The sequence below is a fragment of the Lissotriton vulgaris genome, chromosome 8 (assembly GCF_964263255.1).
Source record: "Lissotriton vulgaris chromosome 8, aLisVul1.2, whole genome shotgun sequence".
Taxonomy (NCBI): Eukaryota; Metazoa; Chordata; class Amphibia; order Caudata; family Salamandridae; genus Lissotriton; species Lissotriton vulgaris.
In genome coordinates this window covers 1,203,825,783-1,203,851,754 of record NC_141696.1, presented here as the reverse complement: position 1 = coordinate 1,203,851,754, position 25,972 = coordinate 1,203,825,783, and positions in this window count along the sequence as shown.

Sequence of the window (25,972 nt, the reverse complement as noted above, 5' to 3'; positions counted from 1 at the left end):
CTCTACTTCCTCACAGAATAGGGACAGCATGGCAGTAGCAAAACAAGCTTCCTTCTCTCCTACAGAAAGCAGTAAGTGCAATCTTCAATTTCCTGCAGAACAGATCCAGCAGGGCAGAGTTGTGCAAGCTTTCATCATTCAGAGAAAATGTACAATGATGGGGTGAGTGACGTAGCTTATAGAAAGCTCTCTAGGGTGGGTGCTTAGCACCCAGAATGTATAGGAGGATGAGTAAATATGCTAGTTTTGACACCATTCTCAATTAAGTAATATTCCACACCAACACCCTGAAAATCCTGCCGCCATAACGCATATTTAAAATGGAAAAGGCGGCAACTCAGTGACCCAGGTTACTCATAGAACTGCTGTTTGTGTTGTTTCTTTATTTTTCGAAGTATTGAGGAACTGCAATAACCTAGTCGGTCAGCATTAAAAGTGTGAAGCCTCATCACAGTCTAAGTAGCAAAACCATAGACAGGCAAACAGGCTCCAATCTCCTCAAAAAGGTTTTGGATGCAAACGCATCAGACGCTGTGCATTGTCACCATGAGTGCTGCACCTGTTCAAAATGTTGAGATCCGCCAGTGGTGATGACTCTTCAGCTCTGTCGTAACTCTCCACAAAGCTGTCTTTGCTTCATTGGGTCACACAATAACTATACATGTGACTCATTATCCTCACACAACCAGCTAACTGTTTTGGTTTAGCCTAAATTTTACTTAAAACACTTTCATGAAAACTAGAATTTGTATATTAGACCTGTTGGACAGTTCACTGCTATTGGAAGCCAACTATAATCAAATTATTCAGCAGATAATTGGAGCCTATGCGCTGCTCTGCCAGGCATGCAGTATTCGGTATGCGTAGTTTGGCCAAGCCCACCCGTTTTAATTGGTGCCTCCCTGTGCTTGAACACATGCATTTCTTTTGCTTGGTTAATGGTGCAGTTTGTCCCTCCTTTGGTTGTGTTTGTCATGCCCATGGCGACTGGCCACCTTACTTGGGTCATTTAGCTTCAGGCCATTTGGTTCTCCCCGCACACTCTTTTTTAACAAACACTAGTACTCTTGTTTGAAGTTGCTGTTCGCTTGTATGGGCATAGAGTTCTTGAGAACATTGGTGCAGTTTTTCCCACACATGCCATACTTTGTGTTTTAGTAAAACCACAAGGTATTTGTTAAGATGAAACGCTGAAGTCAGGAGGATAATTCAAGTCGTTTATTGAAGAGAAAAGGAACTGGCATCCAAGACCCTCGACGATCCAACAGGAACTGCCAGAGGTCGAGTCTTGTAAGCCTCACATTCTAGAGCAGAGAACACAGGGCATTCTACAGTGAGGTAAGAGGGAAGGGCACGAGGATAAAAGGTAAGTGAAGAAAAGAACAACACAACAGTATGGCATGAGTGAGAAAAACTGCGCCAAAGTCTTGAAAAACTCTATGCCCAAAGAAGCGAACAGCAACTCCTAACACAATCCTTAAACAAGCATTTACAATGCAATAGGTTTCGCAGCATTAAAGTTTGATGGATAAGAAGCAAGCAAATGAAATAGACAAGAACACCACTGAATGCTAATCAATGAGCGGACCTAAAGCCCAATCTAAATTTTGGTATTGTCCACAATATGTCCTGACAACAGACCGCTACAAGCTGGATCTTAACACACATACATACCTCTGTTACAAACCAAATTTAAACGTGTTTGTGTAACAAGATGGTGTACTAACCAACCAGCTGGACCAGTAATGCAAATTGCTAATTTACTAAGGAAGGATAGCAAGACGGGCATATAAAGCCATGGATTTAAGATTAATTGCTGACTTAGCGGAGGTTAAAGGAGTAAAAAAAACGAAATCATTATTATTAGATATCAGTTCATGAACCTGATATTTTCGATCAGCTCAGGTAAGCTGCGAGGAGTAGCATTAAGTGTCACAATGAGATCCAAAAGGAAGTCGAAGCAAGAGTTTTGTTTAGCCTCTCTACCTTACTGAGCTTCTTCTACTCTCTTCCTTACTGAGCCACTGCTGCTCTCTGCCGTACCGAAATTCGGCTACTGTCTACATTAGCGAGTCTCTGCTACTCTCTACCTTACTGATCCTCTGCTACTCTCTACCATACCAAGCCTCTGCTACTCTCCACCTTTCTGAGCCTCTGCTACTCTCTAATTTAGCAAGCCTCTGCTAATCTCGACCTTAGTGACCCTCTGTTACTCTCTATCTTACTGAGTCTCAGCTACTCTCTACCTTACCGAGCCTCTTCCAAATAAACAGTGGTGTCATGGAATTTGAAAAGCCTACAGTTGTTTAGAACGTGGTGAAATGTAACTGTCATAGGTACAAAACTCACCACATGCAAAATGGCACTGATTACATATGTTCTGTTTGTGTACTAATAAGCTGAACATGGATCAAAAATACACCAGTCACACTGTGCACGAAACTACAATTCCCAGAATGCCAAGAGCATTTGGCCACAAAAAAAACAGAGGTAGCTGATTTATTTACTCTTGACAAGGGATCAAACATTAACTAAAACCATTGAGTTGTGAAATATCCCCATGCATGGTCACGTTCATTCACTGGTAGGCGAGCTAGTACCACTAAACGTTACAGCACAATATTTCTTATAGCAGGTATGAAGGGAATTCTGCTGTTCAGACCAGGCGTTGCGGCAGCTACACAGTTTATAAAATGAAGGTGCGGGGCCCCTGCACCAGGTGATCTTGGGAAGCAAGGGGAGGGTCTGTCTTAGAGAGGAGCGTGATCTCACGTTGTATTTTTAGCAGTCTTTTGCTTTTATTCTTCGCCGCTTCTCCCGCCCTGTCTTCTCCCTATCTGGCCGGTGCTTGCAGGAGGCTGCTGTAGCCCGAGGGGACTCTCCTCACGCATACCTCTGTTGACACAGTTCCTGCGCAGTGCGCGAGCTGAAACGCCACATGCTTAGGGACTGCTGGGCTCGCGCTGAACCTCGGGAGACCCCAGGACTGCCGCTTCTCACCTTCATTCTTCAATGGAAAACCGCTGAAAACTATGGGTTCCCCCGAAAAGCAGGTACAGCTATCCCCAAAAATACCTTCATAAATAGTTTCCTTCTTTGTTATCTTTAAAACTCGTCTTGCGAAGGGGTTTCCTGGTGCAGAGAATTTTTTTTAGCAAGTCCTTTCCACTGTGGTTTCCTACAAGACAAAATCCTAACAAGTCAGGTCCCGGGCCGCGCTGTGATTGGCTGACGTCACGGGGGTGTCCCGGGCCGGCAGCCAATCACAGCGCGGCCCGGGAATGACGTCACGGGTTGTCCCGGGCCGGCAGCCAATCGCAGCGCGGCCCGGGACAAAGGGGCGGGGCTTAAAAAAAGCACCAGAAACGCCCCCGAATCGCGTTTTCAAGAGAAAGCGCGATTGACAGCCTCTGTCTCCCAATGGCTAGCCTCCATTTATGGAGCTAGCCAATGAGAGGCAGAGGCTGTGCCGACATCCATACTGAAGACAAAAGTTTTCAAACTGGGAGGGGCACTTCGTGCCCCTCGCCAGGTCGAAACCTAAAAAGGCTGGTGCTGACCCCAAGGATCTTAGCAACTACAGACCTGTATTCAATCTTCCTTTCCTAGCAAAATTACTAGAAAAATGTGTTCTCCGTCAACTCACCCACCACATGTACATCAACAACCTCCTCGACCCACACCAATCAGGCTTCAGGAAAGGATGCAGCACAGAGACTGCCTTCCAAAATGTCATAGATGATATGCACAAATCACTGGACAAGAACCGCTGCTGTCTACTCATACTCCTGGACCTTTCGGCGGCCTTTGACACGGTCGACCACAAACTGCTCATAAATATTCTCACAGATAGGGTAGGTGCCAATGGGGTGGTTGCACAGTGGTTCACCTCCTTCCTACAAAACCGATCTCAAAGAATAAAAATAGGAAACTTCACGTCCGACCTACACCCTATAACTAGAGGTGTCCCCCAGGGGTCAGTGCTATCACCGCACTATTCAACATCTACATGGAGCCACTCACCATCATCCTCAAACAAGCCAACATTCCCTTCCATCTCCATGCCGACGACACCCAGATATACCTAGAAACCTCCGCCCTAGCAGACATGCAAAGACTAAACATCACCCTAAGAGAAGTACAAGAGCAGCTGTCCCGCAACCATCTGAAATTAAATCAAAACAAAACGGAAATTCTTCTCCTAGCCAGCAAGGAAAAGAACCCGCAAATCACGGAATGGTTAAAGGCTATTGATGCTCTAGACTGCACCCTCATCCCAGCAAACTCAGTGAAGTCATTGGGTATCACTCTGGACCCTAACTTGGATATGATTAAACACATCAAGAGCACTGCAAAAGGTGCCTTCTTCAACCTAAAGCTATTAAGTAAAATTAAACCCTTCATCCCACCAACGGACCTCAAACAAGCCACGCAGTCACTTGTCCTATCCAGATTAGACTACGGGATCGCCACCCTCACAGGCACGGCCAAACTACACCTGGCTCCACTTAGAACAACACTAAATGCAGCAGCCAGAATGGTGTAGGAGTGAAGAAATATCAACACATCACTCCCGCGCTAACTAAACTCAAGTGGCTCCCAGTAGAAATGCGAGCTAATTTCAGAACCGCCTGCCTCACACACAAAGCTCTACACACTGGCAAACCCACCTATCTAGCTGCCAAACTCAAGAAAGCGGGACAGACAAGAAACCTAACTCTGTGCTTCTCATCCCTCCGAAAACCTGCAAACAAAAGACTCTATCTAGGTCCTTCACCGGAAATGCACCCAAAATCTGGAATGCCATTCCCATACATATTAGGACGAACTCTTCCTACAGAGCCTTCAAGAGCCAGCTCAAAACGCTCTTCCTCAATCAAATCCTCACAAAGTAAAAACGGATCCTCTTTAACTCCCGACCACAAGACAAAAGACCCAGAAACTACGTCAAAGCGGATTAACGAACCTCCTTAGACCTTGGACTCACTATTTACCTGGGCACTCTTGGTGTAACAATCCGTTTACAACAATGTAATCGGTTTATAACAATGTTGTAAAGCGCTCCGATACCTCCGGGTCTGGCTAGAGCTATAGAAAACTACAAAAATAAAAAATAAAAATATGTGTGTATGCCGGGTCTGGTGGCTCAGTGGACGAAGGCGTACGCTGCAGGGACCTGTGTTCAACCTCATGGTCACAGTTTTTTTGTTGCTCTAGCCCCGTCCCCCACCCCCAATGACCCCGCCCCCACCAGTGCAGCCCTCGGCCACAAACCACACTGTAAATTTATCCCAGAGAGAAAGTTTGTGAGTACTCATGATCTACATGATCTTTGGTCTGAGATGGAGGCACAGAGCTTGATGCAAAATTAGATGGCTTGGTGTTCAAGAAGACTAATCTTAGTGTATTTGTGGTGATGAGATTGAAAGCCGTCCATGAGATTGAGGGTTTTTTCTTGAGCGCTTGAATTTCTCTGTGTCGGACAGTATAATTAATTACCCATGTCAGATACGCTATTGCTTAGTAGTAGATAGGGTTAGTGTTGAAGCCTTGCGATAGCCTCATGGCCTCATGTAGAGGCTTTCTGTCAATGAGTTTATGGTCTCTGGATTATACCAGTTTGATTTCTGGCCTCAGATGAAGCAACTGTACTGCTGCTGTGCCGCAGCCAGGATATGAAAGGGAATAAAATGTGGATTCACCAATCCAGAGTGACCATGCTCGAGATCTGTATGTAGTTTTTCCTGGTGCTAACCAGTTCCGGTGAGATCTTGGAATGAGAAGGAATCAGTATCAACTCTGAATTAAAGTCAAGCACTAAAAGGTTTTGCCTCGTGTTGCAGAAAAAATTACTGAACCACGGGCCATCAAACTGGGATTCTTACACCATCGGAGCAACACTGTCACGTATATGAATGCCTAATTACAGTAATCAGCAGCTGAAAGTGGCTAACTTCTGCAAAGTGTCAGGCTTGCTGCTGCACACCATGTCCTGCAATTTTCACAGCTTTTAATCCCTTTGAGCTACACATAAACGCGTTCGTTAAAATCTGCAATTTATGCAGCAGGTGATGGATTATGTGTTTAGTGCAGAAAATGTGTATTTATGTCCAAAGCACCGCCGCTGCCAACAGTGTTTTTCCAGTGGCTCTGCCTGTGCTCCACGGTCAAACTAGCATCTTTCCATTCTCCCGCATTTTCCAATTATGAGCGGGTTGGAAGGAAGGTACAATTTATCGCTGCAAATAAAATCAGACTTACACGGGTTTTTAATTTAACAGGTGTGATACATTATACCTATTCTGGGCTTCCGATGAATAACGAGCTGATTTTAATGTTTGCTGCACCAAAATCTGCAAGCCATGTTAAAACCTGTATGCTTTCCTCTTTTGAATTCCAGACGGTGTACCTTGCCGAAATCTAACAATACGTGTGGTTTTTATCGCACCCGGTAATTACCAGGTGCAGTAAACGCAATTCAACTTGCAAGTCCGAACCCTGCACAAACATGGATTTGAGATGGGGTTGGGAAACCCGACCCAATATTTAACACTGCACACACATTTGGCCCTGGGTGTTTTTGCACGTACATTCACCACTTTTTACCACCGCCTGCACTTTGCTGAAAATCTTTTTTTTTTGTAAGTAGGTTTATTTATTTATTTATTTATTTTTTAGGTGTGCATTGCATTATTTACCACGTGCTCTCACGGCCTGCATAGTACTTAAAATGTTCCTATTACCCAACCTAAAAGAGTTAGGTTTTATTTATCATGAAAGTATAGAAATTTGCGTTGGCGATCCCAGAAGTTAAACCATTAACCTATAGATTCTTGCAACAGGTATATCCCACTGACGCATCTGGCCGCCTTCAATACATGATAGAAAAGAAGCAGCGTGCTGAATAGGACCTCGAAGCGCTGGCTCAGTGTTGAGAAACGCCCACGTAGAGCGCTCCAGGCCATACACTTACATGTCCCACCTGTGTCAACAATCCCACCGCACCCATGGGGAGATGCAGGACACGCACATTAAAGCATCCTTAGACAGAGCACCCCGCCCCCACACTTTACAAATGCAAGGTCACAGGGGGCGCTTCCGCCTGGAAACGCTTCTCTTGTATCCGTCTGAAAAAGTATGAACAGCCCCAGCACAGACCTGCATATGGAGCTCAGGAAGAGGGTTTTTTATACCCCGAGGCGCTGCCAATGAAACCTAAAAGGGTCAAGTTCAAGAACGGGGCAAGTGTTTACATTATGATAATTCCCTCCACAACACCGAAATGTTGGCATATAGGAGAAACGGATGCAGGGGGTGTATACAGTGGCTTCCCGGGATCACACCTGTAAGGCACCTCATGCAATGACATGTATGACGATTGGGATTCTGTCGAGCACGTATGGCACCGAGATACTGAAAGAGTACCACAATGTAAGGCGCAAAAAGCAAGGACATGTATAAACACTGAGTTGTTGCTAAGAATGTAGGACAGGTCCCGGGCCGCGCTGTGATTGGCTGACGTCACGGGGGTGTCCCGGCCGGCAGCCAATCACAGCGCGGCCCGGGAATGACGTCACGGGGGTGTCCCGGGCCGGCAGCCAATCGCAGCGCGGCCCGGGACAAAGGGGCGGGGCTTAAAAAAAGCACCAGAAACGCCCCCGAATCGCGTTTTCAAGAGAAAGCGCGATTGACAGCCTCTGTCTCCCAATGGCTAGCCTCCATTTATGGAGCTAACCAATGAGAGGCAGAGGCGGGGCCGACGTCTCTACTGAAAACAAAAGTTTTCAAACTGGGAGGGGCTGTGCCCCTCGCCAGGTTCGAAACCTAAAAAGCGCTTTTTCACATACTTCGACTGTGAAGTCTGTGCGCCATGCAGTAATGTATGGAGCGGAGACCCTGCAGGAAAACAGTTTCCAGCAAAACTGTGGGCAGCTAAGTACGAGCTCTTCGGTAGTTCCGGCCTCCGGCAACATGTATGTTTTTTAATTTTTTTTATTTGGTCACAGTTTTGTAAAAATACATCAGCAGAGATGAATTCTTTTTGCAGTATGCTAATTGTTGGTAATTATTAATAATGCATTCTGTGGTTTTTAAACTGTTTGATTAACCAACCACAGGAAAGTTCAGGCTCTCCTTGTTTGTTTCCTCCCCTCTCCCTGTGCTCACCCGCCATTTCTTTTACCCTTATTTTCGTGCTCCGAGACATCTACACCACCCCTCCCCTTTTGTATCTCTATTCCCCCTGAGTGCTGTGTGTTTATTCAGCAGCAAACAATTTGGTGCTTTTTTAGCGCTGGGGGCACAAAGGAGCTGCACTTTTAAAGTTTTACTCCCTAACTGCATCTAAAAAATAGAAATTTCTACAAACCATACCTTTTCAATTTGAATATCAGTATGTCTCTACATTTATTTTAGGGACTTTCCCACGTGAAGAGCACTTTGTAAATGTAACTAAGTTCCTCAGGTCCAACGTAGGGGCATGTAACTGATTTTTGGGGGTTGGGTGGAGGGGTGTTGGCACGGGTAGAGCACGTGAAAGTGAACAAGATTCATAAATTGCTCATTCAATCCTACACAAGTGAGGAACTTTACATCTATGTAGCAAAATGTATATATATATATATGTTATTTTTTTATACAGTTTGCCAGTATTTTCTGCTATGCACAAGCACCAGTTTAATTGCAAGTGTGGAACTTAACACCATCCTTGTCCCAAGAGTTCTGGCAATATTTAAATACCCTAACCCAAGGAGTCAACCATAGAGAGAACTCACTTGACGCTAGCACCTGGGCCGCTCATGTGAAAATGCTGTACAAAGAGGATGGAAGCATAACTCTGCAGAATAAAGACCTTAACGAGGGTGGAGAACTCGCCAGTACTGCCCACTGCTCAAAAACTTTGGATGACCAAGCGCCTCCAGGAAAAATTGAAGTTTATACAACCTTAAAAAAGATCAGACACAATGGGGCACCGGGACTCAATGGCCTGCCTGGCTCCCTCTTCAGGGCCGATACAGATTTCTGGACGGACAACCTGACCAAGTTATATGCTGAATGGCGGTTCATGGGGGACTTCCAGATTCCTGGAGAGGGTCGCTATTGCACCCAATACATAAGAAAGGGCCAAAATCTAACCCACAAAACTTGATTGCCCTGCTTGACATTGAGGGCAAGGCCTATGCAAGCACCCTTCTTGTGGAACTTTCAAACTGGGCCAGTAATGAAGGTCTCCTGCCCTTTTTTCAAACAGGGTTTAGACCCGGAGCATCAACAGTGGACAACATAACAGTGCTCTCATATCTAGCTCAAAAAGCTGTGGCACAACATAGCCTGCTGCTTTTTGCTTGCTTTATTGACTAATCGGCAGCTTTTGACATCCTCTGGCAGAAGTTGGCACGCTGGAACATCGATCCATCTTTACTACAAGCCATTCGCTCATTATACTTAAGAACCTGGATAAGAATCAAACTTTCGAGCGTATCTGCTACAGGGAAAATTTACACGGATCGCGGCCTAAACCAATGGTGCGTTTTAGCTCCAATGCTTTTTAATCTATACTCCGCAGACATGGGTCAAGCCCTGACTGGAGCCACAATAGCAACACCTGGGATTGGGCACACTAAGATTCAACTAATGCAATATGCCGACGACCTGGTACTCCTAGACTATACTAAAATTGGCTTACAAAAAGCACTTATGGCCCTGGCAACCTACAATGCCAAAAATAAACTGGTTGCCAACCCATCCGAATCGAAAACAATAATCTTTGGGTAATACCCTAAGAAGAAACTGGAAAAATGGAGGCTAGGCCAGCTGACAATGGATTGTACACAACACTACAACTATCTGGGATTTTGATTCAGTGAAGCAGGTCGCCCAGGAGTCCATCTCGATAAAATGCGTAAGAAAGGGAAAGTATCACTTACGCCCTCTGCAAGCTATATGCTACTCTACACAGCCCCACACAACGGCTATCCAAAGAGTATTGAGGGCATAACTAATACCATCACTTAATTACGCACAACAGGCATTTCCAGGGAAACTATCGAGAGACCTAGAAAAAATCCACTGCTTAGCCTACAAAAAGCTATTTCACCTACCCGCATGTACCAGGAATAATCTAGTGTGATTAGTATTTAACCTGAACCAACAAAAGCTGGAAGAGATGGCCTCTCTGAGCAAATACTTCTATCTTACCATGGCGGCACCAGAGAACACAATGAAGTCTATTATAAAAAGTATTTTTCTGGAACCCTGCAATCCCAGGTCAGCTAGCCTTTCCGCTACCAAAGAGGTCTTGAAACTTGCAATTGAAAACTGGGACCCCAAGATAATCAATTATACTGCTATCAAAAGTACAATAAAAAATGTCTGCCTTTGCTCTCGCACTTCAGACCTGGAATCATTGGAAACAAGAGGCTTTCACGAGTCCCAAAGCCTCCAACACACATAATACAACCCCAAACTTTAACTCAAGACGGTGGTGGGGAGACAAGCCCTACACAGGATCGTAGCGTTTAGGTTACATCCTCTCCCCCTTAAAGAATTATACCCCTCCAGGTCGACAAAAACGGCGATCATGGAGTGTCGGCTCTGCAAATACAAACGTGAGAGGTATGTTTAGTAAATTTGTACAACAGACTTGAATGAAGCTGATGGACTTTCCCAGCTAAGCAACCGGGCTAGTACCTGCGTTGAGCTTTTATACCATCTGGAACTAACGGCTTAGCTCAATGAGAGCATGCACAACTGTTGGCCTGAGTAAAAAAAAAAAACACTTTCTTGGACTTAACAATCATTGAATTTTAGACTTTAGATTGTATTCACAATGTTTATGGTTTTAATCGTTCAATTTTTAACAATAGAATGTTCTTTTTCTACTTCGTTGTTTTATTGTAATGGTTTTGAGTAACCACACAAATAATTGTATTCATTCATTCATCCTTTCTGGCTTATCCAATCAAGTTCATATTACTGCTCCTTCAAACGTACCGCTTTCCATACCAATTAACTAACACCTATCAAGCCTGTGCCAACTTAATAGCCCATCTCAAGCATCATTCTCATTCCTCAAACAGTTGTTTCCGTTTTGCGTTTGACCCTGTTCGACCGGACTTATGAGGCGCTGCATATCTCCCACTGAAAACAGACTGTTTCAGCATGCAGGGCTGGATTGGGAAATTGTTGTGAAACTGCTAATGACCCATAGGCTTTTGGCTCTTTTGAGAGCACGTTATCATGTAGTGGCCGCTACAGTAGGCTTGCTGTGACGAGGCAGAGGTGATGTCTGTGTCTAGGCAGTAGACTATAATTTACCAAATGCATGAGTATATATATATATATATATATATATATATATATATATATATATATATATATATATATATATATATATATTCAATGAAAAAACCATTGGTTATAGAACATATATAGTTAGGAATTTTCATTTACAAAACCTTATTTTACTCGCATAAAACCATTGAAATTCCATATATAGTTAGATGCGCTAACTATATATCGCGCACCCGCAATCCACTGCTGATGAAGTCACATATTACATCATTCATGACATGGTCAGTGACATCACTGATGACATCACTGATGACATCTCAAATGACATCACTGATGACATCACTGATGACAACACCCAGTGACTGTATGTTTCTGTAAAGTTAAAATATGTCTCACATATTGAAGAATGAGTGGATGTATAAATGTCTGGATGAAGGATTTAGTAGGTGCATGACTGATTGTATGAGGGAGTGATTAAATGTGTCTCACTGAGTGCATGGGTTAGTGATTAAACTGTATTAATTTGTGCATCATTATATCTGTTGTTCTGTAAAGTGCTGTATGTGTTGATCAGTAGCTATATGAGTAACTATATGGGTTATTGATTGGTTGCCCAAATATTTGAATGGGAGAGTGAGTGTGTGTGTGAGTGGCTGGGAGGTGTGTGACTCTGTGCATAGATGTGTGAACAGCTGATTCACTAGATGTATGGGTTCAAAACTGCATGTGGAAACAACTGTATGGGTGGTTGACTGTGTGTATGAGTGTATTGGTGAGTGAATGGATATCTCAGTGCTACATGTCAAAGTAAGTACATATGTAAAAGACAGTACATGTGAGAGTTGACATATATAAATAACTGTGCATAAGAGCCAGTGAATGTGTGAGTGGCTGTATGGATCATTGTGAACTTGTATCAGGGATTGTATAAGAGAGAAAATATGTGTTAGTATATATTTGAATAAGTAAAGTTTGTATAACTGTATAGTTCAAGAAATGGAGGTGTGATTGATTGTTTGCATGACTGACTAGTTGTGTGAGTAACTCCATGGATGAGTGACAGTCTGTGAGTGTCTGTTTACACTGATTGTATCTAAGGTTATATTAGAGTCTGAAGAGGTTCATTGTATTATCACATGAATGATATCATGAGTGATGTCACCAGTGATGTCATTTGAGATGTCATCAGTGATGTCATCAGTGATGTCATTTGATATGTCATCAGTGATGTCATCAGTGATGTCATTTGAGATGTCATCAGTGATGTCATCAGTGATGTCACTGACCATGTCATGAATGATGTAATATGTGACATCATCAGCAGTGGATTGCGGGTGCGCGATATATAGTTAGCGCATCTAACTATATATGGAATTTCAATGGTTTTATGCGAGTAAAATAAGGTTTTGTAAATGAAAATTCCTAACTATATATGTTCTATAACCAATGGTTTTTTCATTGAATTTTCAAGGTTTTGTAAATGCAAATTCCTAACTATATATGGCCTATAACCTATGGTTTTTTCAGTGAATTTCATTGGTTTTTTAATAGCAAATATCAAAAGCTGTAAAATGTCAAGTACGTGATAGGTAAAAACTTTTTCGTGTTTATGCACGCTGATGTGCTTTGAACGCTGCCCCCCTCCCCTCTTTTCTCTTAGTAGTACTCTCTCTTTGCAGATAGTGAAGAGTAGTTAACGCAGGCCTTTACCCCCGTTGTAATCCGTCGTGCCTGCTTGTCTCTCCATTTGATTGATTGTTATCCAAGCATTTACTGTTTTACAATTGATTCTCTTTGGTTCATTCTCTATTTACAAACAAGCACAAAGTCGCAATACTCTGTTTAGTCTTTGCAGATAGTGAAAAATCGTGAAAAATCGTGTAAAAAAATAAAATTAATCGAGCAAAATCAGTAGGCCACTAATTGGATCTCTTTTTGACCTCGCTAAAATAGAAATATTAGGAACAACCCTTCATGAGAAATACGAAAATAGTGAGATGAACTGAGCTCCACACCATGAGGGCTGCAAGACAGCTCGGCTCCGTCACCCACCCCGCCCAAAATAACGACAAACCCTATGCAAATATTAAAAATATAGACAACACACCAGCAAAGAAACAGGGTAAAACATTTTATTAAATAACTATTTACATAACTATTTTATACTTTTTATTGCCCGATCCGGCTAGCTCAATCGATCGAGCATGAAACTCATGCACTCTGATAGCAAGCGTTGCTACTGATGCTATGCAGACCAAAACTGGTTTTCAGTTTGTACATTTTCCTAGATTTTTCCATCCAAGGTTGGTTGAGTTTGTAGAACGATGGCTTCAGATTTTCAACATACGGTGTGGTGGCGCGGACTGGGAGGGGGCGCTTCGCTCCTGCCCCCTCCCCAAGTAAGATTTTCATACGTGAAAGTACGTTAATGGTTTTGGTCCCTGAGTTGCTTCAATATCACTGCCATTCTCAAATGGCATAAGTTCTGGATGTTGGGTGCCATAGTTCAGAGTTCTGAGCAGCGCTTGTAACACTGTCTGAAGCTTATTTCCACCTACTGCAGCTTCACTATTCTCAAAGTAAGTGAGTGTCGTTTGTGGACCTGACTGCATTTGAAAACAATGTGATATGGTACCTCCCTAAACCGCTTGACGGAGGCCCCCGAGGGGCGGTGTGATGGCACGGACTCGGAGAAGACGCTTGGCTCCGACCCCCTCCCCAAGTCTTATAGCACCGGTTTAGCCTGAGATCGCCCCCGACATAGGCGGCCGGCTCCCGGGGTCCGGCGGAACTTTTTGCCTTTTGATGACTCTTCTATTCTGGACCTTGTCCCACAATCCGTTTGACCTGAAGACACGCTGTAGTGGGGCGCCCCTTTACCGTTTTAGTTGCCATTCCGCCCGCTTTTGCTACACTGTGCCTCTTCCGCCATTCAGCTGTTTACCGCCCGCTCTTGCGACTACAGCGTCTCGCTCACCATGTAGTTGAGTTGCTCCCGCTCTTGCGATGCAACGATAGGCGACTGCCACAGGACTCTCAAAATGGCGGCCGGCTCTTCAGATTTGGGCGTGGTCCACTAAAATGGCCCTGGGACACCTTGGAACTCGGACGCTTCCCTGATAGGGCTTGGGTCCCATTCTCGAAAGCGTCCCCTCAGCCGTGAAGATTCTACAAAAGTCTTGGGGGCCCCCGACTCCCGCAGGCTTCTGGTGGGGAGCGGCTGCCATGTCTGCTCGTGGAATGGCCACGACGGAGCTACGAGATGGTAGTGCTCTCATGCTGACGCCAGCTTTAGTCTGAAACATCCAGAAACACTGTAGACTACCAATTCGATCAGTTCCGGTAGCGCCCCAACATGACCCGGTAGAGAAGAACTTGCCCTCCCCTCTTTGACTGATGGTTCTTGTTGCCTGTCCCCTCTGTTGTCATTTTACAGAACTTTTTGGACTGCTGAAAGGGGTTGTGTTCCGAACGCTGGTTGGTGGAGACATTTTGACTATATTCTTGACCTACGTTGTCGCGTAATGCGTTATATGACACGCCGCGTTAGCGCACCCGGAAGTGATCCGGGGCGCGGCGCGCAGCGCGTAACGTAAGCATAACAGGTCATGTGACTTGTTAATAAAACTTTTTATTGGTTCATTTTACTTTTGTTATTTTAATAATGAAAAGCTTGGTCATATGACCTAAAAAATACGCTTTTTATTGATTTCGAACTTTTTTTTTTTATAACATATATGTTATAATATTCCAGGCTAATGTACTTTCCCGGAAAATTTTCAACTGTCCTGCAAGTAAAATATATTCCTTTTTCGAGAAAAAGGGCGTTTCTTCATTCCATGACGGAGCCGTTGAGTAAAAGAGACTCGGCCTGCTGTCTTAGTCGCCGATACGCCTGATTATCAGATTCTTATCGATCACTTTATGTTGCAGGAGTGGAAAACACAACTGCCCTTGACCATTTATCTTTACTGCGTTCCTACATATTATACCTTTTATCCGTCATGTAATTGGACTGCTTTATTTCACTTGCCTTTTACTGATTCGAAAACAGTGACTAAAAGTAAAAACTTTACCAATGTAAATACTACTACCATGTTTTGTTTTAAAAACCTTTATTGTGAAAATGTCAGTATACAAATACGGGCCTATAACCACGTGGGCCGGCCACGGAGCAAACTGAAATCGTATATGATGAGGAGGCATTTACATTATAGAGGAACGTAACGAATTAGGTTGCAAGAACTAAGGTGTCTAACAGTTGCGGAATCGGTGGACGTACATTTTGTAATTAAAATACGACAGGGCCACTTATAAAAAAGTTATCTAGATATACATTTGCGTGCAAGTACCATGGGTGACGTTAATTCGAACTTTCAATAGTACAGTAATCAATAACACATCAGAACTTAATATCAATAGGGATGCCGAAATATTCAATCAATTCTCGTCCCCGCCCGCCATGAGCATCAAAACTGCATTCATATCTCGTGATATCAAGGTTGTTCAACCAGTACACAACAAGGAGTTACGAGTCCCATTTATACCGGCGCCATTTTGGGCGAGGCCGGGCAGGTCCAAGATATAGTCAAAATGTCTCCACCAACCATCGGCCAGACCAGAACCCCTTTCGGCCCTTTATGCTACAAGATGGTGTCTTCCATTCAGAAAATATTGTTGGCAGCATTGTGGAACAGGAGCCCGCATTACTATCGATGCCCAGGCTGCTGGCGCAAGTCGCCTCTTAGTTCCCATTCTGAATAATTACCAAAATAAAGAGACGGGCGCTGGAAGCAGGAATCAAGAACAGAGTTTAATTCTCATGAGGAGAGCCTGTCATGTCAGACACGAAACAAGGTGCCATCGGGAGGTGCTCTAACAAGTGAGCTGAGACTCTTGCTTTTATACCTTACAAAACATTTGGCATTACAGTCACAGCATTGTGAAACGAAGGAAAGATAACCCCATAATCCTCGTGTCAATCCTACCCCACATGTGTTCACAATAGGGACCCTTGACCTGCTGATAAGAGGGGAGGGCAATCACGCAGCTGAGTGTTCCGTCAACTGTTTAGGATGTGTACGCCTGATCATAGCCCAGGGGGTGGGGTGGCTAGGATCAATAGTGGGTCCTTTGAAGAGGAGTGACTTCATACAATAAGGGCAGTAAATGGTATCTCCTGGCTTAGGCGATGGCCTCGGACACGTGTGGTCAGCCGGACTCGGGGGAAGGGGTCATCAAAGGAGTGGTATTCATGCTGCATGGACAATCGAGCGCGGAGGGAAGGCTTTGTCAACAGAGGGGCATTCATGAAAGGAGAGGAGGTGCTGGTCAGGCGCGGCCGTGACTCCCAAGGACAGGGTCTTGCAGAAGAAGAAGGTTTATGACTTGCCCATGTGAGGGAGAAGGAGGGGGTCAGGGTGCGCGCAGGGTCAGAGTTGCACAGAGAGAGAGAGGTCTTATGACCCGTACATGAGAGAACAGGGGCAGTCAGATACAGCTGGGGGGCTATGTCAGCTGAGGCGAAGGATGCTTCTTCAAGAGGGAAATGGGGGGGGTGCCTGGGTCAAGCAGGAGGGTTGCCTTTCATAGCAGGGTCGCGCAGAGTGCTGGGTTTCATGGTCTATGCATGTGAGAGAGAGGGGGGGGGTTTCAAATACACGCAGAAGGGAAGCCGGTGATTCTAATCTTAGGCGGGCAAAAGGCCAGGGTGCCTAAAATGGCTGTCATGTACACATGGGTACAGGCTGTTACTGGCAGTGGGATGCAGTTAATGCTTTACGGTATTCATGGTACGCGCAGGGAGAGGAATGGGAAAGGGAAATGAACGTTGCTTATGTACATCAATATTTCTAATTTTCTACAGTCGCCCCTTTTTACATAGCAAAAGTTCATTTTCGTAATCGACGAGGGTACATATAAACAGGTGCGGTCGCAGAATTAGCATTTGTCAATACTAGCATATGGCACATAATCATGGACAGTTGATGTGTTTGGCAGAATGCAGCACATAGGAGATTGCATTTGTCGAGTTCCTATCATTTCAAAGCACTACATAGCATAAATGTTTCTGACTTAAAAATGTGACCAATGAACATTTTGACCAAGTAGTTGAGGGCGGAATTTAGTTCAATACACAAGATCTCTTCGTCACAGTGTCTTTTAGCAGTGAGCCATCACTGGTAGGCTCTAGTCCGTGTCTTTTCGTTGGCGCTGTTCAGCACCGGCGGTGGAGCTATAGGTCCAGCTCGGGTTTGTCCTTACGCGTTGCAGGGTGCGGTCAGTCCTCTGCTGTTAGACCACAGTCCTGTTCCCTAACCAATCCGTTTAGTGGCGCCTTATGCTCGGCACCTATATTTCCGTGGCAACACCCTATTCCCACTTGAATGCAGTTCTTCCTTTTGGCAATAAGTCACGTGGAAAAGAGGGCGTGTGTGGTTCAAATAGTCGATAGGAGAGAGGGCGGAGTTGGGTCAGAGTTCCTGGGACACACAAAAGGGACCAAGGGAGCAAAGCATAACAGGCAGGCAGGCCCATCAATCGGGCCCAAAGAAGGGGGACGGAGACTCCAGGCACACGTGGGTTAGCAGGCGGAGGGCTTCAGGGCAGCCCGTCAAGTTTCATTTTCCACGTTTGGAATTGCTGTCTCGTCCCGTATCTAGTTGCTCTGCAGCTCCACCTTTGGTCGAGGTCACACGTGTCTCAAGACCTGCAGCCAGGCTGTACGTCACATCCGACCCTTCTCCTTCGGTGATCGTGGATCTTTGAATAGGTACAAAACAAGTTTTTAGAGAACTGGCAGAAGAAGACATCTACGCATGTGAATTCCTCCCTCAATCCTACATACTTGGGAGATACGCTCATCGGTCACAGTCAGAGGTCTTATTACCAAGCAGTGCATATGTCGGCATTCCTACTGAGTTCATGCCAAGTTTATTCATCGTCCTATCTATAACTCAAGTGAGGATAAATAAGATTCCCATCAACTGTGCATTTCATCATATTCAACATTTCGGAACATTTCCCATCAAGGCTGGCTAACCTTTTCAAACAGGGCGAGGGCGCTATCAGCGAGAGTCAGGGTAAAACATTTTTTTCTCGAGGGGCGACAGTTACTCATGGTCATCATGTTTATCTCCGGGACAGCAGCTGGGGTCAATCAAGTGGGGCGGGGATGCTTCGGGCGCTCGCGCTTGGGTGCAAAAGGGGGTGGGGCAATCTGGGTATTGGGGGTCAATCTAGACGTTGGTGTTCGTCTCTGATGAACAGAAAAATAAGGTGCCATTGACATACAGTTCCCCTATAAAAGGCCAAATTGGGGGACCGTAGTCGTCTTACCTGTCCTTTCCTTCTCAGCCAATTCGAGTTCATTCATTTTTGCAGAAAGGAGAGGTAGTAATATGGCGAGATACAATCATTTTAGTTTCGGTCAATTTCGCTGAACACCTTCGCGTTCAATAAGTTTCCAATCAGACTAGTGCCAGCGAGGCACGACTTTACCATACAAAGGAAGAGGAAATAGGGAGACTCCCATAGAGAGCGAGAGTCATCCGCAATCTAAACGAGCCATTTGGTACACGTATGACATGTAGAGAGAGAGAGAGAGAGAGAGAGAGAGAGAGAGAGAGAGAGAGAGAGAGAGAGAGAGAGAGAGAGAGAGAGAAGGGAGAGAGATATAGAGAGGAAAAAGGTGGGATAGAGATAGAGAAAGACAGAGAGATGTGTACAAAAATAGGTCATTTAGTGCGTTCACAACACAGAACTGCAGGGGGTCAGGTAACGGAGAGACGCAAACAAAGGGAGAACATAAACCCCTACAGTACACACACACGAACTCAGACAGAGGAAGACAGTACATGTTTTACATATATATAAGACATTCACGACAAAACAGAAAACAATAGTTGGCCAACAAAATCCATATTATTATATATATTTTTTTTTTTTATATCCTTCCTATCTTTACTATCCTATTTATCTACGTGCTTAGTTCTTTTTACCTTTCCCTCCTTTTCCCTCTCGCTTGTTATTTCTTCGAGCGTTCTCAATTGCCAATACTTACACCTCGGTTAGCCGATCAGAAATTAACCTGGTCGTGCTATTTACCCATGGTTGGATCTTAAACCATTTTTCAGTCCCTTCCTTTGGTGGGAAGTTCTCCAGGCTGAGGCAACAGCAAGCATTGATCGGGAGAACAGTCGGACAGCTTGGCTATATCTATAAGAGTGTGAGAAAGGGGGCAGTGCATTTTGAACATCAGCAACATTTCTAACTTCCCAGACGGGTGGTGCCGTGGTAACCCTTACCCACACACTTTTCCTTGTCCTTTCCCTACCTAGTCAAACGTCTAGTTACATTGTCTAACGTGTTATTTCTAGTCAATTTTCGTCATACAGTACCCGTCAAGTTTCTATGTCAGTCCATCCTCCCAGTCGCTATGTTCTAAGGAGGAACAGTCATGTTTAAGTCTACGTCTTTTTAAAAACTTATCGTCATAAGGACTATGCACATATTCCCTCCTTCCCTTTTCGTCGGTGGTTCGGTCATCGCTCTCCCATGCTTCAGCCGACGTTCTGACGTGACCTGCAGAAGGGAGGAGAAAGAAGGGGTGGGGGGCAGCATTCAAAGCACATCAGCATGCAGTAGTCCGAAAATGTTTTTACCTACCACATACTCGACCTATCTCCACGTACTGCATTTCTTTACCATCTCGGCGTTTAAGCCCAGAGGGACCAGTAATGTCAGATAGATAATCATTAACGATCCGCGTATCTACATGAGTTTCTTGGTCGCAACCCCTTTTGTTGGGTGCAAGGGTGGCGGTCAGGTGGCATTTCTGTGGTGTCGTTTTAAGGGCGTCTAAAACACTTTTCCGGCTGCCTGTGACACATAATGTAGCTGCTAAATATCTGGTCCTTTTTAACCTTCAGCTTTCATCATACTTATTCTTCGCTCACAGTAGCAAAACATCCAAAACTCATTAATGCAACCGCTACAACTATGCTTTCTTTTTCAAAATACTTTTAATAAAAAGTGTTGATGTATAAATACAGGCCTACAACCCAGTGGACCGGCCACGGAGCAGGTTGAAACTGTACATAAGAAGAACGAAGTTGGTGGCAGTTCATTGCATAAAGTGCAGCAGTGCAATAAAATCGTATTAAGCTTTCCTACAGAGCAAGCATGATGCATGTCAAGAATTCAGTTTTTCAATTGATTCGTTAATTCATTATCCAAATGCTCATTCACTGTCTAAATTACACCAATTCATTTTCCAAATCATATTTAGTACCCACCCTAAGTCAGTTCATTGTCCAAACACATGATCAATATCTGTATTGCTTTTCTTCTCTAAGCACATAATCACTATCCATCTTATCAACTTTCATTATCCAAAAATGCACACGTATCTCAGAGCATCAAGATTCGAGCAATCCGGGTGAACAGGGAGTTTGAAAGTTTTGTTTCGTGTATCGGCGCCATTTTGGGCGAGGTCAGGCAGGTTCCGGTATAGTCAGAATGTTTCCAATGACTCATGGTTGGACCAGAACCTTCCGTTGGTAGTTCAAAAAGTTTTGTGCAATGTGGTAACAGTCTAACAGTATGGACCAGCAGTCAAAGAGTGGGGAGGGCGGCAACATTTTTCCTACCGGGTCATTCTGGTGTTCCACCGGAACTGAACAAGTCTGTGCCGTGGCTGCATTTTAGCCATTTCCAAATCGAGGCTGGCGCCGGCAGGAGTGCACCGATGTCACGGTTCCCAGTGAGGGGGGCGGGGGCACCCATGCGGAGGGATCAGGGTGCCCCCCGGCTCTCATAGAATCTTCAAAGTTGAGGAGAGAAGGCATGGGGCGTGTGCCCGTCCTGGGCAAAAGACCGCTTTTCGATGTTGACCCTTTTTAAGCAAGAGCATTGGGGTGTCGCTGGAAGCCTCCACCTGGAGGGAGGTGGGGGAGGCTCGTTCGCGTCACCTCCCCCTTCCAGCGACCCCGCGCCGTTCTCCGGCTCCAGTTGTTTTGGTAAGGCCGTGTCAGGCGATGAAGATGGGGGGGGGGGTCGGTGGCTGAGGCAAGACATCCCCCCCTTTTCTCTTGACATGTGGCGGGACTACCTGTAATTGTCCAGGCGTCGGCATGTGGCGGGACTTCCTGTAAGCGCCGCCGTCCTTGCTTCAGCTTCGGCCTTCTTTGCGGGCCGGATTCAGGCGAGAGTGAGAGGGAGGGGTGGTCGGTGGCTGAGGCAAGACAGCCCCCCCCCCTTTTGGCCTGCAGGGCAGCAGAGGAGAGGAGAAATGGAGAGGTCCTTATTATTCTTTGGGCCGCCTGCCCAACAGCCTCTCCTTCTGACCGCGGCCAGGCGAGCCTCGCATGCCTCGAGGCCTCGCCTTCCGGATGGGCGTAACCGCGGACCTGTTGCACTTCGGGAGCTTCTGGAATGGGGGTAGGTACCTATTGAATTGTTTCTATTTCATGTGACCGTTATTTGGGCGTGGTGGGCAATGAGGCAGACATGTTTGGAGCAGGAGTAGGCAATGGAGCCTAGCTACCTCGTGGCTGCCTTGGTGTCAAGCTTGTCTTCCCTCGCCATTTTTATGTTTCTTATTGCGAGTTATTTCTAACATTTCTTATTTTATTTTTAGCGAAGTTGATAACTCATCAGTGGCCTACTGATTTCGCTCAACTCTTTTTCTTGTATTTTTATGCCATAACCTATTATAAGCTATAGCGACTAGTCCACACTTAATGAACATGTCCTTATTAGGTGTACCCTCCAGTGGAGCTGGGTGGTTCATCTCTAATAAGCGGTCCGGGCTAAACAGGCTACCAACCAGTGGGGAGAAGATAGGCATGACGGATTACAACGGGGACAAAGGTCTGCATTACCTATCTTATCACAGCGGGCAAAGACTAGGCAGAATATTTCTATTCTCCGTTGTTTGGCGGCGGTGAATACCTCAAAAGAACCAATATCGAACAATCAATGTTCGGTCAATCAAACAATCAGTGGGGAGAATAAGTGGGCACGAAAAGTTATCGTTACCTACTCTTTCTCTACCTGCAAAGAGAGACCTTGTTCTTCCCTGTTTGTAGACAAAGAATCTCCAGACAATAATCCACGAACGACAGTTCGGGAAACAGTGGGGGAGGAAGATAGGCACGACGGATTACAATGGGGACAAAAGTCTGCGTTACCTATCCTTCACTGCTTGCAAAGAGAGAGCCTGTTGTTTTCTCCGTTTGCAGACGGTGAATCTCCAGAGGTTTCAACAAAGCGTAATACTAGTATTATCCAAAACAATCATTTCACAATTTGTCGCATTTACGCGACCTTACCCGGACCGGACCGTGTGGGCAGTTCTTCGCCTTCCTCCTTCCAGCGCCCGATCGTTCTCTTACTCCCTGATTTTACCGCAGCAGTCCTGTGGGATTCCAGTCAGGACAGTAGGTCACTCAAGAGAGGTCCGTTCAGAATAGGTGAAGTTCATTCAATCGGCAGCCGGACGAGGGCCCTCTCAAGGCAGGTATACTCCGATCATTTAGATGTTCACCTCATCGTCTGGATCTCTCTTACTGGACCTTATGTCACTGATGGACCCCGCGTTGGGACGCCAATTGTGGAACAGGAGCCCGCATTACTATCGATGCCCAGGCTGCTGGCGCAAGTCGCCTCTTAGTTCCCATTCTGAATAATTACCAAAATAAAGAGACGGGCGCTGGAAGCAGGAATCAAGAACAGAGTTTAATTCTCATGAGGAGAGCCTGTCATGTCAGACACGAAACAAGGTGCCATCGGGAGGTGCTCTAACAAGTGAGCTGAGACTCTTGCTTTTATACCTTACAAAACATTTGGCATTACAGTCACAGCATTGTGAAACGAAGGAAAGATAACCCCATAATCCTCGTGTCAATCCTACCCCACATGTGTTCACAATAGGGACCCTTGACCTGCTGATAAGAGGGGAGGGCAATCACGCAGCTGAGTGTTCCGTCAACTGTTTAGGATGTGTACGCCTGATCATAGCCCAGGGGGTGGGGTGGCTAGGATCAATAGTGGGTCCTTTGAAGAGGAGTGACTTCATACAATAAGGGCAGTAAATGGTATCTCCTGGCTTAGGCGATGGCCTCGGACACGTGTGGTCAGCCGGACTCGGGGGAAGGGGTCATCAAAGGAGTGGTATTCATGCTGCATGGACAATCGAGCGCGGAGGGAAGGCTTTGTCAACAGAGGGGCATTCATGAAAGGAGAGGAGGTGCTGGTCAGGCGCGGCCGTGACTCCCAAGGACAGGGTCTTGCAGAAGAAGAAGGTTTATGACTTGCCCATGTGAGGGAGAAGGAGGGGGTCAGGGTGCGCGCAGGGTCAGAGTTGCACAGAGAGAGAGAGGTCTTATGACCCGTACATGAGAGAACAGGGGCAGTCAGATACAGCTGGGGGGCTATGTCAGCTGAGGCGAAGGATGCTTCTTCAAGAGGGAAATGGGGGGGGTGCCTGGGTCAAGCAGGAGGGTTGCCTTTCATAGCAGGGTCGCGCAGAGTGCTGGGTTTCATGGTCTATGCATGTGAGAGAGAGGGGGGGTTTCAAATACACGCAGAAGGGAAGCCGGTGATTCTAATCTTAGGCGGGCAAAAGGCCAGGGTGCCTAAAATGGCTGTCATGTACACATGGGTACAGGCTGTTACTGGCAGTGGGATGCAGTTAATGCTTTACGGTATTCATGGTACGCGCAGGGAGAGGAATGGGAAAGGGAAATGAACGTTGCTTATGTACATCAATATTTCTAATTTTCTACAGCATTTTGAAAGGAAAGATAAACAGCCGTTCTCCTAGTGAGTCTCACATTGTTACATTTAGGAAGAATGTTCAAGAGTAATATGTGGAAAATCTGAAGCCATTTTTGTACAAACTCTCAATCGGCCTTGGATGGAAAAAAAAATCCTGAAGAATGTACAAACTGAAAACCAATTTTTGTCTGTATAGCATCAACAGCAACGCTTGAGTCAGCTTTGTGTCAAGCCGCCATTTTCATTCAATCAATAGCGTCCCCCTGCACACATTCAGGGACCTGGTCGTGTCTTCAGGTGAAACGGATTGTGGGACAAGAAGCAGAAAGGAAAAGGAAAAAAGTTCCGCCGGACCTCGGGAGCCGGCCACCTATGTCATGGGCGATCTTTGGCCACACCAGGGCAATAGTGAAGCTGCAGCAGGTGCAAATAAGCTTCAGACAGTCTTACAAGCACTGCTCAGAACTCTCAACGATGGCACTCAACATCCAGGACTTGCCATCCGGATCTTGGCGCCTTGTGCTGGTTCCGACCTATTCACACATCGGTCCACTACTGACATCACCTCATAAGCCAACGGGGCACCCCACACCGACTTTCGGCGCAGCATTGTAGGATGGCCACACCAGTGCGGCAACTTGCTGGACACAACCTCGGTGCCATCCGGATCTCGGCGCGTTCGAGTCACTGTACCGCAAGAGTGACCGGAACTCAGCTGAACACGCCGTCTTTCGGCGCAGCATTGTAGGATGGCCACACCAGTGCGGCAATTTGCTGGACACCACCTCGGGCAATAGTGAAGCTGCAGCAGGTGCAAATAAGCTTCAGATAGTCTTACAAGCACTGCTCAGAACTCTCAACTATGGCACTCAACATCCAGGACTTGCCATTCGGATCTTGGCGCCTTGTGCTGGTTCCGACCTATTCACACATCGGTCCACTACTGACATCACCTCATAAGCCAACGGGGCACCCCACGCCGACTTTCGGCGCAGCATTGTAGGATGGCCACACCAGTGCGGCAACTTGCTGGACACAACCTCGGTGCCATCCGGATCTCGGCGCGTTCGAGTCACTGTACCGCAAGAGTGACCGAAACTCAGCTGGACACGCCGTCTTTCGCCGCAGCATTGTAGGATGGCCACACCAGTACGGCAATTTGCTGGACACCACCTCGGTGCCATCCGGATCTCGGCGCGTTGTGCTGCCTTCGGCCTATTCGCACATCGGTCCGCTACTGACGCCGCCTCACGTGCCAACGGATTTTCTACGCTTTTTGTAGCCCTATGCCGCATAACAGGTCATGTGACTTGTTTATAAAACTTTTCATTGGTTCATTTTACTTTTGGTTTCCTAAAGATGGAAGGCTTGGTCATATGACCTAAAAATAACACTTTTCATTGGTTTAGAACATTTTTTTTTCCCAAACGATGAAAGCCCCACCTTGTTTCTGGATGATTCAGACTGAAGCTGGCGTCAGCATGAGAGCACCACCATCTCGTGGCTCCGTCGTGGTCATTCCGCGAGCAATCATGGCAGCCGCTCCCCACCGGAAGCCTGCAGGAGTCGAGGACCCCCAAGACTTTTGTAGAATCTTCACGGCTGAGGGGACGCTTTCGAGAATGGAGCCCAAGCCCTAGCAGGCAAGTGTCCGAGTTCCAAGGTGTCCCAGGGCCATTTTAGTGGACCAGGCCCAAAACCGAAGAGCCGGCCGCCATTTTAAGAGTCCTGTGGCAGCCGCCTATCGCTGCACTGCAAGAGTGGGAGCAACTCAACTACATGGTGAGCGAGACGCTGTAGCCGCAAGAGCGGGCGCAACTCAGCTGGATGGCCGCCACCTGGGGAGGCCCGTTCACGCCGCCTCCCCCACGCCCCCCCCCCGGGCCGCCCCACACCAATT